The sequence below is a fragment of the Tamandua tetradactyla genome, chromosome 16 (assembly GCF_023851605.1).
Source record: "Tamandua tetradactyla isolate mTamTet1 chromosome 16, mTamTet1.pri, whole genome shotgun sequence".
Taxonomy (NCBI): Eukaryota; Metazoa; Chordata; class Mammalia; order Pilosa; family Myrmecophagidae; genus Tamandua; species Tamandua tetradactyla.
The window spans coordinates 27514645-27529579 of NC_135342.1; the positions used below are offsets into that span (position 1 = coordinate 27514645).

At 37.4% G+C, this 14935-nt stretch overlaps 1 non-coding gene across 1 annotated transcript; it reads left to right on the forward strand.

The window, feature by feature from the left end:
• The first annotated feature begins 13404 nt into the window (after positions 1-13404).
• TRNAG-ACC (transfer RNA glycine (anticodon ACC)) lies at positions 13405-13474 on the forward strand. Its single transcript has one exon. It is a non-coding gene; the product is annotated as a tRNA-Gly (tRNA).
• Positions 13475-14935: the final 1461 nt, after the last annotated feature.

A 14935-nucleotide genomic window follows, 5' to 3' on the forward strand; every position in this document is an offset into this window, starting at 1 on the left:
TATCATTCTTATATGCAGCTTCATTCAGTATTTTAACATAATTGTATTACAGTTAGGAAATATTGTGCTGTCCACTTCTCAGTTTTTATATTCAGTCCTGTTGCACAATTTGTATCCGTTCAGCTCCAATTACCCAATATCTTACCCTATTTCTACCTCCTGATGGTCTCTGTTACCAATGAAATATTCCAAGCTTATTCATTAATGTCAGTTAATATCAGTGAGACCATGCAGTATTTGTCCTTTTGTTTTTGGCTAATCACATTCAGCATAATGTCCTTAAGGTTCATCCATGTTGTTACATACCTCATAACTTTATTCTGTCTTACAGCTGCACAATGCCACAGTTTGCTTAGCCACATGTCTGCTGATGGACATTTGGGCTGTTTCCATCTCTTGGTAATTGTAATAAATGCTGCTATAAACATTGGTGTGCAAATGTCCATTTGTGTCCTTGCCCTCATGTCTTTTGCGTAGAGACAGCATATAGATGGGTCCTGTTTTTTAATCCATTCTGCCAGTCTTTGTCTTTTGATTGGGGGGTTTAATCCACTAACATTTAGTGTTATGACTGGGTGGGTAATGCTTTCTTCTACTATTTTGCCTTTTGGATTTTGTATGTCATATCTAGTTTTCCTTCTTTTTGTTTTATTAGTTAAAAAAAATTAGCAAAACATTTAAAAATCATTCCATTCTACATGTACAATCAGTAATTCTTAATATCATCATATAGTTGCATATTCATCATTTCTTAGTACATTTGCATCGATTTAGAAAAAGAAATAAAAAGACAACAGAATAAGAATTAAAATGAAAATACAGAGAAAAAAAACCTATACCTCACATGCAGCTTCATTCAATGTTTTAACATAATTGCATTACAATTAGGTAGTATTGTGCTGTCCATTTCTGAGTTTTTATATCCAGTTCTGTTGCACAGTCTGTATCCCTTCAGCTCCAATTACCCCTTCTCTCTTTTTTTTTAATTGACAGAAAAAATGAAATTAACCCAACATTTAGAAATCATACCATTCTACATATGCAATCAGTAATTCTTAACACCATCACATAGATGCATGATCATCATTTCTTAGTACATTTGCATCGGTTTAGAAGAACTAGCAACACAACAGAAAAAGATATAGAATGTTAATATAGAGAAAACAATAAAAGTAATAACAGTAAAAACAAAACCTATAGCTCAGATGCAGCTTCATTCAGTGTTTTAACATGATTACTTTACAATTAGGTATTATTGTGCTGTCCATTTTTGAGTTTTTGTATCTAGTCCTGTTGCACAGTCTGTATCCCTTCAGCTCCAATCGCCCATCATCTTACCCTGTTTCTACCTCCTGCTGGACTCTGTTACCAATGACATATTCCAAATTTATTCTCGAATGTCCGTTCAAATCAATGGGACCATACAGTATTTGTCCTTTAGTTTTTGGCTAGACTCACTCAGCATAATGTTCTCTAGGTCCATCCATGTTATTACATGCTTCATAAGTTTATCCTGTCTTAAAGCTGCATAATATTCCATCGTATGTATATACCATAGTTTGTTTAGCCACTCTTCTGTTGATGGAGATTTTGGCTGTTTGCATCTCTTTGCAATTGTAAATAACGCTGCTATAAACAGTGGTGTGCAAATGTCAGTTTGTGTCTTTGCCCTTAAGTTCTTTGAGTAGATTCCCAGCAATGGTATTGCTGGGTCGTATGGCAATTCTATATTCGGCTTTTTGAGGAACCGCCAAACTGCCTTCCACAGTGGTTGCACCATTTGACATTCCCACCAACAGTGGATAAGTGTGCCTCTTTCTCCGCATCCTCTCCAGCACTTGTCATTTTCTGTTATGTTGATAATAGCCATTCTGGTGGGTGTGAGATGATATCTCATTGTGGTTTTGATTTGCATTTCTCTAATGGCCAGGGACATTGAGCATCTCTTCATGTGCCTTTTGGCCATTTGTATTTCCTCTTCTGAGAGGTGTCTGTTCAAGTCTTTTCCCATTTTGTAATTGGGTTGGCTGTCTTTTTGTTGTTGAGTTGAACAATCTCTTTATAAATTCTGGATACTATACCTTTATCTGATATGTCACTTCCAAATATTGTCTCCCATTGTGTAGGCTGTCTTTCTACTTTCTTGATGAAGTTCTTTGATGCACAAAAGTGTTTAATTTTGAGGAGCTCCCATTTATTTATTTCCTTCTTCAGTGCTCTTGCTTTAGGTCTAAGGTCCATAAAACCACCCCCAGTTGTAAGATTCATAAGATATCTCCCTACATTTTTCTCTAACTGTTTTATGGTCCTAGACCTAATGTTTAGATCTTTGATCCATTTTGAGTTAACTTTTGTATAGGGTGTGAGACATGGGTCTTCTTTCATTCTTTTGCATATGGATATCCAGTTCTCTAGGCACCATTTATTGAAGAGACTGTTCTGTCCCAGGTGAGTTGGCTTGACTGCCTTATCAAAGATCAAATGTCCATAGATGAGAGGGTCTATATCTGAGCACTCTATTCAATTCCATTGGTTGATATATCTATCTTTATGCCAATACCATGCTGTTTTGACCACTGTGGCTTCATAATATGCCTTAAAGTCCGGCAGCACAAGACCTCCAGCTTCGTTTTTTTTCCTCAAGATGTTTTTAGCAATTCGGGGCACACTGCCCTTCCAGATAAATTTGCTTATTGGTTTTTCTATTTCTGAAAAATAAGTTGTTGGGATTTTGATTGGTATTGCATTGAATCTGTAAATCAATTTGGGTAGGATTGACATCTTAACTATATTTAGTCTTCCAATCCATGAACACGGTATGCCCTTCCATCTATTTAGGTCTTTTGTGATTTCTTTTAGCAGTTTTTTGTAGTTTTCTTTATATAGGTTTTTTGTCTCTTTAGTTAAATTTATTCCTAGGTATTTTATTCTTTTAGTTGCAATTGTAAATGGGATTCGTTTCTTGATTTCCCCCTCAGCTTGTTCATTACTAGTGTATAGAAATGCTACAGATTTTTGAATGTTGATCTTGTAACCTGCTACTTTGCTGTACTCATTTATTAGCTCTAGTAGTTTTGTTGTGGATTTTTCTGGGTTTTCGACGTATAGTATCATATCGTCTGCAAACAGTGATAGTTTTACTTCTTCCTTTCCAATTTTGATGCCTTGTATTTCTTTTTCTAGTCTACTTGCTCTGGCTAGAACCTCCAACACAATGTTGAATAATAGTGGTGATAGTGGACATCCTTGTCTTGTTCCTGATCTTAGGGGGAAAGTTTTCAATTTTTCCCCATTGAGGATGATATTAGCTGTGGGTTTTTCATATATTCCCTCTATCATTTTAAGGAAGTTCCCTTGTATTCCTATCTTTTGAAGTGTTTTCAACAGGAAAGGATGTTGAATCCTGTCAAATGCCTTCTCTGCATCAATTGAGATGATCATGTGATTTTTCTGCTTTGATTTATTGATATGGTGTATTACATTAATTGATTTTCTTATGTTGAACCATCCTTGCATACCTGGGATGAATCCTACTTGGTCATGATGTATAATTCTTTTAATGTGTTGTTGGATACGATTTGCTAGAATTTTATTGAGGATTTTTGCATCTATATTCATTAGAGAGATTGGTCTGTAGTTTTCTTTTTTTTGTAATATCTTTGCCCGGTTTTGGTATGAGGGTAATGTTGGCTTCATAGAATGAATTAGGTAGTTTTCCCTCCACTTTGATTTTTTTGAAGAGTTTGAGGAGAGTTGGTACTAATTCTTTCTGGAATGTTTGGTAGAATTCACATGTGAAGCCATTTGGTCCTGGACTTTTCTTTTTAGGAAGCTTTTGAATGACTGATTCAATTTCTTTACTTGTGATTGGTTTGTTGAGGTCATCTATGTCTTCTTGAGTCAAAGTTGGTTGTTCATGTCTTTCCAGGAGCCCGTCCATTTCATCTAAATTGTTGTATTTATTGGCGTAAAGTTGTTCATAGTACCCTGTTATTACCTCCTTTATTTCTGTGAGGTCAGTAGTTATGTCTACTCTTCCATTTCTGATCTTATTTATTTGCATCCTCTCTCTTCTTCTTTTTGTCAATCTTGCTAAGGGCCCATCAATCTTATTGATTTTCTCATAGAACCAACTTCTGGTCTTATTGATTTTCTCTATTGTTTTCATGTTTTCAATTTCATTTATTTCTGCTCTGATCTTTATTATTTCTTTCCTTTTGCTTGCTTTGGGATTAGTTTGCTGTTCTTTCTCCAGTTCTTCCAAATGGATAGTTAATTCCTGAATTTTTGCCTTTTCTTCTTTTCTGATATAGGCATTTAGGGCAATAAATTTCCCTCTTAGCACTGCCTTTGCTGCATCCCATAAGTTTTGATATGTTGTGTTTTCATTTTCATTCGCCTCGAGGTGTTTACTAATTTCTCTTGCAATTTCTTCTTTGACCCACTCGTTGTTTAAGAGTGTGTTATTGAGCCTCCACGTATTTGTGAATTTTCTGGCACTCTGCCTATTATTGATTTCCAACTTCATTCCTTTATGATCTGAGAAAGTGTTGTGTATGATTTCAATCTTTTTAAATTTGTTAAGACTTGCTTTGTGACCCAGCATATGGTCTATCTTTGAAAATGATCCATGAGCACTTGAGAAAAAGGTGTATCCTGCTGTTATGGGATGTAATGTCCTATAAATGTCTGTTAAGTCTAGCTCATTTATAGTAATATTCAGATTCTCTATTTCTTTATTGATCCTCTGTCTAGATGTTCTGTCCATTGTTGAGAGTGGTGAATAGAAGTCTCCAACTATTATGGTATTTGTGTCTATTTCCCTTTTCAGTGTTTGCAGTGTATTCCTCACGTATTTTGGGGCATTCTGGTTTGGTGTGTAAATATTTATGATTGTTATGTCTTCTTGTTTAATTGTTCCTTTTATTAGTATATAGTGTCCTTCTTTGTCTTTTTAACTGCTTTACATTTGAAGTCTAACTTGTTGGATATTAGTATAGCCACTCCTGCTATTTTCTGGTTGTTATTTGCATGAAATATCTTTTCCCAACCTTTCACTTTCAACCTATGTTTATCTTTGGGTCTAAGATGTGTTTCCTGTAGACAGCATATAGAAGGATCCTGTTTTTTAATCCATTCTGCCAATCTATGTCTTTTGATTGGGGAATTCAGTCCATTAACATTTAGTGTTATTAGTGTTTGGATAATATTTCCTCTACCATTTTGCCTTTTGTATTATATATATCATATCTGACTTTCCTTCTTTCTACACTCTTCTCCATACCTCTCTCTTCTGTCTTTTCGTTTCTGACTCTAGTGCTCCCTTTAGTATTTCTTGCAGAGCTGGTCTCTTTGTCACAAATTCTCTCAGTGACTTTTTGTCTAAGAATGTTTTAATTTCTCCCTCATTTTTGAAGGACAATTTTGCTGGATATAGGAGTCTTGGTTGGCAGTTTTTCTCTTTTAGTAATTTAAATATATCATCCCACTGTCTTCTAGCCTCCATGGTTTCTGCTGAGAAATCTACACATAGTCTTATTGGGTTTCCCTTGTATGTGATGGATTGTTTTTCTCTTGCTGCTTTCAAGATCCTCCCTTTCTCTTTGACCTCTGACATTCTAACTAGTAAGTATCTTGGAGAATGCCTATTTGGGTCTAATCTCTTTGGGGTGCGCTGCACTTCTTGGATCTGTAATTTCAGGTCTTTCATAAGAGTTGGGAAATTTCCAGTGATAATTTCTTCCATTGGTTTTTCTCCTCCTTTTCCCTTCTCTTCTCCTTCTGGGACACCCACAACACGTATATTTGTGCACTTCATATTGTCCTTGAGTTCCGTGATACCCTGTTCAATTTTTTCCATTCTTTTCCCGATAGTTTCTTTTTGTTTTTGGAATTCAGATGTTCCATCCTTCAAATCACTAATTCTATCTTCTGTCTCTTTGAATCTATCATTGTAGGTATCCATTGTTTTTTCCATCTTTTCTACTTTGTCCTTCACTTCCATAAGTTCTGTGATTTGTTTTTTCAGTTTTTCTGTTTCTTTTTTATGTTCAGCCCATGTCTTCTTCATGTCCTCCCTCAATTTATCAATTTCGTTTTTGAAGAGGTTTTCCATTTCTGTTCGTATATTCAGCATTAATTGTCTCAGCTCCTGTATCTCATTTGAACTATTGGTTTGTTCCTTTGGGCAATATTTTCAATTTTTTGAGCATGATCCGTTATCTTCTGCTGGCATCTGCGCATTTAGACAGATTTCCCTGGGTGTTGGATCCAAAAGTTTGGAAGATTTTTCTGTGAAATCTCTGGGTTCTGTTTTTTTTTTTTATCCTGCCCAGTAGGTGGCGCTCGTGGCACAGGTTTGTCTGCGGGTCCCACCAGTAAAAGGTGCTGTGGGTGCTTTAACTTTGGAAAACTCTCGCGGTCCAGGAGGTTCACTAGCCGAAGCAGCTTGGAAGAGTGCCAGCCGGCCCGGGGTCCGAACGCGGGGAGGGTCGCTGGCCGCCGCAGCCCAGGAAAGTGCCTGTCCAAATTTCCTAGTCAGCCCGGGGCGCCAAGCGTGGTGGGAGGGCGCCAGCCGCAGCGGCCCACCCGGGAGTGTGCACCATTCCCGGGGAGTCACCGGTTTGGACGGGCCCCCCCCGTCACCATTCTCCGCGGCCTGGGGATTTCCGATCCAATTCTCTCAGTTGGTCCGGGGGGCTGCACGTGGTGTGCACGCCAGCCACCGCGGTTTGAGGGGACTGCCTGTCCAATTCTCCCAGCCAGCCTGGGAAGGGGCAAGGGAGTGACTCCAGCCGCTTGCTGCCCTGCCCGGTGAAGCCCGCGCCCCTCGGCGATCTCACCAGAGTGGGTTCTCTCAGCCAGTCAGCCGTTCCAGGATGGGGTACGCTGTCTTTTTTATCTCTGTCGTGGCTTTGGGAGCTGTTCTGTATTGTTTCTACTCCCCTAGTAGCTGTTCTGGTGGAGAAACTAAGATCCGCGCGTTTTACTAAGCCGCCATCTTCTCCGGAAGTCTCTCCTTCTTTTTACCTTTACTCATAGTCTTCCTTTCTACACTCTTCTCCACACCTCTCTCTTCTGTCTTTTCATATCTGTCTCTAGTGCTCCCTTTAGTATTTCTTGCAGAGTTGGTCTCTTGGTCACAAATTCTCTCAGTGATTTTTTGTCTGAAAATGTTCTAATTTCTCCCTTATTTTTGAAGGACAATTTTGCTGGATATAGAATTCTTCATTGGCCGTTTTTCTCTTTTAGTAATTTGAATATATCATCCCACTGTCTTCTTGCCTCCATGGTTTCTGCTGAGAAATCTACCCATGGTCTTATTGGGCTTCCCTTGAACATAATGGATTGCTTTTCTCTTGCTGCTTTCAAGATTCTCTCTTTCTCTTTGACCTCTGACATTCTGATTAGTAAAGTCTTGGAGTACATCTATTTGGATATATTCGCTTGGGGTTGCACTGCCCTTCTTGGATCTTTAATTTTAAGTCTTTCATAAGAGTTGGGAAATTTTCATTTATAATTTCCTCCATTAGTTTTTCTCCTGCTTTTCCCTTCTCTTCTCCTTCTGGGACACCCATAACATGTATATTCGTGTGCTTCATATTGTCTTTCAATTTCCTGAATCCCTGCTCATATTTTTCCATTTTTTCCCCTGTATTTTCTTTTTCTTGCTGGATTTCAGATGTTCCATCCTCCAGTTCACTAATCCTATGTTCTGTCTCTTAAAATCTTGCATTGTAGGTTTCTGTTGTTTTTTTCATCTCTTGTACTGTGCCTTTCATTCCCATAAGTTCTGTGATTTGTTTTCAGACTTCTGACTTATTTTTGTTCATTCCTTGCCTTCTTTATATCCTCCCTCAATTCACTGATTTCCTTTTTGATGAGGTTTTCCATGTCTGTTCATATTTTCTGGATTAATTGTTTCAGCTCCTGTATCTCATTTGAATTGTTGGTTCGTTCCTTTGACTGGGCCATAGCTGCAGTTTTCCTCATGTGATTTGTTATTTTTTGCTGGCATCTAGACATTTAATTACCTTAATTAGTTTATTCTGGAGATTTCTTTCACTTCTTTTACCTAGGGTTTTCTTGCTGGATGAATTTGTTGTCTGTCTGTTCTTTGACATTCAGTTCAGCTTTATCTGGACCTCTAGCTTAGGTTTTGTTTAACAGAGGAGAATTTTTCAGTTCTTTTTTCTTGTTTCTTGCCCTGCTTGTATGGTGCCTTCCCCCACACACACACACTTAGGAGGGTCTACTTACATATTATAGACCCTAATCAGATTTTCCCAGACCAAACTGGCCTCCTATCAGGAGGAAAGAGTCACCTGCATCAGTTTTCCCTGAGGGTGAGACCCAGCAGGTTGAAAGACTTTCCTGTGAAGTCTCTGGACTCTGTTTTTCTTATCCTGCCTAGTATGTGGTGCTTGTCTGCCTGCAGGTCCCACCAGCATAAGATGATGTGGTACCTTTAACTTTGGCAGATTCTCCCTGCTGAGGGCGTGGTGGAGACAAAGGAGAGGTTGTAGGCTGATTTTAATGGCTTCAAATTACCAAGCCCTGGTGTCTGAATTCCTTGAGGGAGGGATTCCACCTGAGTTGGGCTTCACCCCTCCCCTGGGGAATGTACAGTCTCCAGACAAGCCCTCAAATGAGCTTCTTTCTCCCTATGCCTGGGGTAATTGCAACCTGAGAAGCCTTGCCATTTATCAAAGTTAGTCAAGGCTTTGTAGAAACAGTCAAAAAAACCTCTTTTCTTTCTTTTTTTTCTTTTTCTGTCAGCCCTACCCCCTTGGTGCCAGGGCAAAAATGAGTGACCTCCACTTTGACCAGGTTCACCTGAGCTGGGGGCCTATTTTTTTGGTAGTCAGAATTTGTGAATTAATTCCACAAGTGGAGTTTGAGTGTGCTCATCCCCTGCTGCTGGTAAAGTCTCTTTCCTTTCCCCTCTGGGAAGCAGCCTGTGGGGGAGAGGCACTGGCTGCCATGGCTTGGGGAACTCACGGTTAAAAGGGGGCTCACAGATGGTCCAGCTGGTCCACACTGGGGTATGCTGTGTGTCCGGTCACTGATGTGGCCCCAGGAGCTGTTCTGTATTGTTCCTGGTTATTTAGTAGTTGTTCTGGAGGATGAACTAAAATGCGCACATTGTTAAGCTGCCATCTTGGCCTGGAAGTTAAAATTAAGTTTTTAATAATAATAATATCCAATGCCAATGAAGATGCACATAAAACCAATACCAACACAAATTCTCATGTTACTAGTGTTCAAGTTAACTGGATACGTTTTCTAAAAAGCAATGTGAGAATGTGATTCAGGTGCCTGAGGTAGTCTCATATCCTTCTGAAAGAAATTTCACCCCTGAGGTACAAGTCTAAGCAGAATCTGAGACATACATAAAGATTGCACAAAGAGGGTTTTTGTTTATTTTTAAAAATAGCATGAAAGTAAGAATCAATGGTATAGACATTCAAAATCTAGCCACATGAAAAAAAACATTATATGAGAAAAAGCAGAAGACAAAAATTGCATGGTTTCATGACAAGAAATATATAAATTGTATATAAAATTACATAAAATATATAAAATTATTTTAAAGGGGAACAAAGAGAACAATAAAAGGAATATGGGTTGTGGTAGTTAGATTCAGTTGTTAACTTGGCCAGGTGAAGGTATCTAGTTCTGTTGCTGTGGACATGAGCCAATGGTATGTGAATCTCATCTGTTGCTCATTACATTATACAGGTGTGCCTGCTATAATGAATGATGTTTGATTTAATTGGCTGGTGATTAAATGAGAGAGCTCAATGTAGCACAGCCCAAGCAGCTCAGCATACCACATCTCAGCCCTCACAGGTCATCCCAGGCCTTTGGAGATGCAGAAAGGAATCACCCTGGGGAAAGTTGTTGGAACCCAGAGGCCTGGAGAGAAGGCCAGCAGAGGTTACCCTGTGCCTTTCCACATAAGAAAGAACCTCAGTTGAAAGTTAGCTGCCTTTCCTCTGAAGACTATAGTCTATATAGTTTATATAGTTTATATACTTTATATAGTTGACTATACATCAACTAAATAAATCCCCTTTTATTGAAAGCCAATCTGTCTCTGGTGTGTTGCATTCCAGTAGCTAGCAAACTAGAACATGGGTTATAGTAATTTATCCTCTTTTACAAATATCCTGAGTTCTTCATAGCTTAAAAACCCATACATGTTTTTCTATATCTCTTCCCTGAAATCTCAAATGCAAAAGAACTTCCCTATACCTCCTTATGAAATGAACTCTGCCTATTTTGTTCCACCTACATTTTCTCAACTCCCTTTCCTATGTGGTTGTTTGTACAACTATATCTCTACTCTTACTTCTTTTTCATTTTTTTTCTTCTTACTTCTTTTTGAGATCCAGTTTCACATTTCCAGCTTCAACCTCTCCCTGAGCTCTAGACACTTAGTCAATGTTTCTATCTAAGTATCCAGGACCACTCTCTGATTTTCCCCCCAATAAAGAACATTTCCAACCTCTTAGTTGCTTGCCAAAACTTTTATCCCTTTCTTTCTCATATGCCTCACATTTAATCCATCAGCAGGTTCCTTTGGTTCTATCTTCTAAATATATCCCTGATCTGACCATTTCTCAGTATCTCCACCACCTGGGCCCAAAGCACTATCATTCACCACATGGATTATTTAAATAGTGTTACAGCAGTTCTCTCTACTACATACAATAGCATATTGCCCAACCATATACTATTCTCCACAGAGTAGCTAGAATGAGCTTGTAAAAAACTATGTCATATTTAGTCACTCCACCTTTTAAAACACTCCCTTGGTTTTGGATCCCACTTAGAATAAAAACAACAATCCTAATAATGGCATTGAAGGCCTTACATAATATGACCTCATCTTCTATTAACTTCTTCACTCACTGTGGTCTAGCCACAATGACCTCTGTGCTGACTCTTCAAAATGTTAAGCATGGGCATTCTGGGAAGATGGTAGAATAGGATAGACTGAGTTCAAACCTGCTCCAAGGAACAGCTAGAGAAGGGACAGGAGGGCAACTGAGACAGCAATTCCAGCATGTAAGTGACCTGGGAGTCTTCTGTACCACATTAGGCAGCGCTGGTTGCAAATGTGAGGAACTGAGAAGCAGAGAACTGGATACCATCTGGCTGGTGCAAACAGCCTAATGCAAAAGCCTGGAGTCTGAGGAGTGCACAGACAGGGAGATGTGGACTAGGAAATGAGTATGACTGCTGTAACATTAGATGGATATTTCAGTCTCCAGTATCAGAGCAGCTAGAAGTAGAAACCTAAAATTGTGGAATTATAACCCACACCAAACTCTGAAATCTGTTCTACAACTAAATATTGCATTGAAATGTATTGATTTTTTGTATATGTTATTCTTTTTTTAAAAAAAAGTCTATTGTGATGACAAAAGAAATAATTATTCCTTCTAGCCTCCTGTATTCTGGAGCAGCTAGGAGGAAAAATCTGAGATAATAGTATGGTAGCCCATGACAAACTCTGGGATCTTTCCTGTAACTACATGTTGAGGAGGGCTTTAAAAACTGTTGCTTTTTTCTTTCTTTGATTTGTATATTTATTTATACAATTAAAATCGTTTAAAATTATTCATGGATCAACAGAACCTGAAAGAGTTCATTAATAAGAGGGTCAACCTTCAAGAAGTACTTAGTACAGGGAGTCCTGCTGGCTGAAAGGGAAATTCTGTACCTCTCTGTCTTGAGAGGGTACAGAATTTAAGAGTATTAGTAAGGGTAATATAAAAGATAAAAAGAGAGAAAAATATAACTGTCAACAAAAACCAAATGATAATATGGTTGAAGTAAGAACTGTCTTTACAGTAATAATTTTCAATGTAAGTGGATTAAATTTCCCCAATCAAAAGACTCAGATTGGCAGAATGGATTTTAAAATAATGATCCATCTCTATGATGTTTACAGGAGACCCATTTTAGACCCAAAGCCACAAATAGGTTGCAAGTGAAAGGATGGAAGAAGATATTCCACAGAAGTAGTAACCAAGAAAAATTGGGGTAGGCATACTAATATTAGATACAATAGACTTTAAATGCAAAAATGTTATGAAATAAAAATGTCTCTATATATTTATAAAAGGAGCAATTCACCAAGAAGAAATAACAGTGGAAAATATCTATGCTCCTAGTCAAGGAGTACGAAGTACATGAGGCAAATACTGGGAAAACTGAAGTGGAGTAATAGATGACTGTACTATTATAGTGGGAGATATTGATAATACCACTGTCTCCAATAGATAGTAAATCTAAACAGAGGATCAAAAAGAAACAGAATCTAAATACTATGACAAATGAACTAGACCTAACAGACATATATAGAACACTGCACCCCAAAACAAAAGGATATACATTGTTCTCAAGTGCTCATAGAACATTCTCCAGAATAGACCATATGCTGGGGCACAAAACAGGCCTTAATAGATTTAAAAAGATTGAAATCATACAAAGCACTTTCTCTGACTGTAATGAAGCTGGAAATCAATAAAAATTGGAGAACTGGATAATACACAAATATATGGAGATGAAACAACACACTTTTAAAGAATCAGTGGGTCAAAGAAGAAATTGCAAGAGAAATCAGTAAATATCTTGAGACAAATGAAAACAAGAATATAATCTATCAAAACTTACGGGCTGCAGAAAAGGCAGTGCTGAGAGGAAAATTTATAGTCTTATGTGTCAACATTAAAAATGAGGAAAGAGCTAAAACAAATGACATAACTGAACAACTGGACAAATTGCAGAAAGAACAGCAACTTAATCCCAAAGCAAGCAGAAGGAAAGAAATAACAAAGACTAGAGCAGAAATTAATGAAATGGAGAATAAAAAACAATAAAGAGAATCAGTAAAACCAAAATTTGGTTCTTTGAGAAGATCAATAAAATCAACAAACTCTTAGTTAGATTGAAAAACAAAATCAGAGAAGCTGCAAATAAATAAAATCTGAAATGAGAAGGGGGTATCCCAAAGAAATCAAAAAGATCATAAGAGGTTACTAAGAACAACTGTATAGCAAACTGGACAAATTAGATGAAATGAACAACTTCCTAAAAACACACAACCTAAACTGACTTGGGAAGAAATAGAAGACTTCAACAAACAAATCACAAGAGATTGAATCAGTCATCAAAAGCATATGAACAACAACAAAAAGACAAACAAACAAAAACCTATGAATAACAAAAAAAAAAAGCCCAGCACCAGATGGCTTCACAGGAGAATTTTACCAAGCATTCTAAGAAGAATCAATATTATTCCTGAACAAACTCTTTCAAAAATTGAAGAAGAGGAACACCACCCAACTAATTCTATGAAGTCAATAGTACCCTAATACCAAAGCATGGGAGGCATGGGTGGTTCATGGTAGAATGCTTGTCTACCATGCAGGAGGCCCAGGTTCAATTCCTGGCCCATGCACCCTCCATTTAAAAAATACCAAAGCCTGATAAAGATATTATAAGAAAAGAAAACTTCAGACCAATCTCTGTAATGAACATAGAATGAAAAATAATCAACAAAATACTTGCAAATGGAATTCAACATTCTAAAAAAATTATACACCATGATCAAGGAAGTTTTATTCCAGGTATGCAAGGATGGTTCAACACTAGAAAAACAATTAATGTAATATACCACATTAACAAATAAAAAATGAAAAACCATATGACCATCTAAATTGATGCAGAAAAGGCATTTGACAAAATTATATAGCATTCTCTCATGAAAAATCACTTCAGAAATTAAGAATAGGAGGAAACTTCCTCAACATGATCAGGGCATATGTGAAAAACTCACAGCTAACATCACACTTAATGGTGAAAGACTGAAAGCTTTCCCTCTAAGATCAGGAACAAGACAAGGATGCCCACTGAAACCACTGTTATCCAACATTGTGCTAGAAGTTCTAGCTAGAGCAATTAGGCAAGAAATAGAAATAAACAATATTCAAATTGCAAAGGAAGAAGTAAAATTGTCACCATTCGCAAATGACATGATCTTATGTTTAGAAAATCCTGAAAAAGGACAGCAAAACTTATTGAGATAATAAGCATATTCTGCAAAATGGTGTAGTAGAACAACATGTAAAACTCAATTGTGTTGTTTGATTTTCAGAGCCTGCCTATTCCCCCCCCCCAAAAAAAATCAATGGTGTTTCTACACACTAGTAATGAGGTATCCAAGGAGGTAACCAAGAAAAAAAAATTCCCTTTACAATAGCAATTAAAAGAATCAAATATCTAGGAATAAACTTAACTAAGCATGTAGAGGACATGTACACAGAAAACTTCAAATTATTCCTAAAAGAAATCGAAGATGATAATAAATGGAAAGACATTTCCATTCATGTGTTCATGTATTGGAAGGCTAAGGTGTTATTAAAACATTGATTCTACCCAAATTGTTGTACAGGTTCAATACAATATCAATCAAAATCCCAACAGACTATTTTGCAGAAATTGAAATGCTAATTATCAATTTTATTTGGAAGGATAACGGGACTCAGATAGCCAAAAACTTCTTCAAAATGAAGAATGAAGTGGGAGGTAACACACTTCCTGATGTTAAAGCATATTATAAAACCAGAGTGGTCAAAACAGTACAATATTGGCATAAAGATAGACATATTGATCAACAGAATTTAACTGAGAGTTCAGAAATAGACCCCAAGGTCTATAGTCAATTGACTTTTGACAGGGTTCCCAAGCCCAGTCAACTGGGATAAAACAGTCTTTTCAATAAATGGTATTGGGAGAACTGTATATCCATAACCAGAAGAATGAAAGAGGGCTGCTATCTCACACTGTATACAAAAATCAACTCAAAATGGATCAAAGACCTAAATATAAGAACCAAACCTCCTGGAAGAGAACATAGAGA